Raw genomic sequence first — 2,272 nt, 5'->3', positions numbered from 1 at the left:
GAGTGCTGGAACTCCACATGCTCTGTGGTGACAAGGACTTCAGGGAGTCCAGGCGGAGGGAGAATAGCCATGTTCCACAGGCACTCGCTGGTAGGGTTTTCATATCAAAAGCTGGTAGTGTGACTCACTGTTTCTTCCAAGTTCCTCTCCCCAGCTGAGAAAGCATTTCAGGACACCAGATGTAAAATTACCATTCTTACAGGAGCTAAGCAGACAGTTTCTGACTTTTTAGAGCAGCATGCGACTTCCACACGTTCACAAAATATTTTCTCTCAGAAATTTTGTCAGTTGAGAAAACCCCATGTACTACAGTGGACTCCCTAGAGAATTTGCCTTCCTCCTCAAGTTTCTCTATGGAGGGGGCAGGGCGCAGAATGGCTCAGGTTTGCTAAATGGGTGTAATTCTATGTATTTGTCACACACAAAGTCTTTGTAACTCATCATGCACATTATCTGGATCTGATATGGGAAGGATATTTATCCATTTAGTAGAGAAGCTAGTATTTGTGAGTGTGTGAGGATTTATGTGGACTCTGTCTGGTGTGAACACTATTCAGTGCTCTCCCCTCTTCTATTCAGAAATTAGGGAGAAAGACAAAAAAAGTGGCAGACTAAACAAATGTATTGTGAGTGCAAAACATGAGATTGAACCCATTCCCATAGCAGGAAGGAGGGAGAAATCAAAAACCAAACATAATACACAGAAGGTTTCTATTTTTATAGTAGTTCTGTTACATGGAGACCTAATTTTAAAAAGCAATTCTTGAGTTTCAGCCTAGAAGCTGTGTTGCAATATTTGTTGTTTGGATTTTTTTTTTTAGTTGGCATAAATTCTACAAAGTAAAGGATTTGAGTTCAGAGGCCAGTGAATAAGTAGAACCTTTACAGTTTCTGTCATTCAGTGCCAGGAAGCTATTGGAGAAGATGAGATTCAGGTACATGCTTAACATAAGTTCAACATTTGACTCAAAACTATTCATTGAGAACAGTAAGATTATTTGATTATTTCTCTTTTTGCTTATTTTGCTGTTCCCTCCCAGCTAAATGTTGATTCTAGGTGCTTCATAAGACTACCATATGGAAAAGCTATAGTTGCTGTATAGAATTCCAAAATGACATGCAGCAGGCATTCAAGAAAACTTCAGGAAGGTCTGAATTTTCACTTGTCGTTTCCTCAGGGAGACAATGGCCCCTGAACATTAGAAATTTCCAGTAAAATTAATGGACTTACTGAATTTATACATGTACTGAAGTAATGAGCTGAAGACAGAAAGTAAGTTAGAAACTTCAAGTGAAAATTACTATTAGATACCGCAGGAATAAATTACAGATGTCATGTTGTAAAACTTGCATTAGGTGGGATCATGCAAATCAGTTTTCAGTGGGAAGCTTATGTCTGCCACAAGCACTGTGCTGAGTAGACTCAGCTGTAGCGAGTAGAAAGCTCTATACTGAAATAATTCCACACAGCCTGCTCCCATTACTTCCTATTTTCCCTTGACTCTTCAGCGGTGTCCTTTGTCTTGATAGCAGCAGAAAAACTGATATTGTTGTCTTGCCAAGATGACCGACTGAGATGTCGTGGTGGTATGTTGTACGCATCTCTCATAACTTTTGTTTCTAGAGGCAGGGGCTATTTTTTTTTTCTGTGTTCATATACTGCTTAGTGCAGTGGCTTCTGATTAATGACAAGGCTTCCTAGGTGCTGTAGTAACATAAGCAGTAATTGTTATACTTTGGCCATATTGTGCTGTTTATCATTATATTTTGTCCTTATCATGAATGAGTAACATAAATATGTCACTGGGTGACAGAGGGTCCCTTTGCTTTTATTTTTGGCTCAAATATTTTGAGGGGGAAAGAAGGCTTAGAGGATGTCTCTGTGCTTGGTTCACATTCACACATACAGGTGTCAAATACCTTATTTATGTAGCCAAAGCGGTTAGTAGTTATTCTAGTTTTTGTAGTGCTGCATGAGAACTCTTGTGAAAAAGCAGTACCCTGCCTATTTTACAGAATATGTTGAAATACAAGGCAGGCCTGGCCCTCTTGGAACACTAATTAGCTCATCAAAGGAGGCATGACTGGGGTCATGTGACATTTGATGAAGTGACAGCTGCCTAATTTTGGCCTTCTTTCATATCAACTCATTTGGAAAGATAATTTTGAGGGCAAAAGATGAGTATTTTCTTTTAAAGCCAAAACTGATTGGATAAAATTTAAATGATTAAGATAGACCCTGCAGGGCAAAAAAAGTTATGTGATTACAGGG

The sequence above is a fragment of the Phaethon lepturus genome, unplaced genomic scaffold (assembly GCF_000687285.1).
Source record: "Phaethon lepturus isolate BGI_N335 unplaced genomic scaffold, ASM68728v1 scaffold13022, whole genome shotgun sequence".
Lineage (NCBI taxonomy): Eukaryota > Metazoa > Chordata > Aves > Phaethontiformes > Phaethontidae > Phaethon > Phaethon lepturus.
This window is presented reverse-complemented; position numbering follows the sequence as displayed.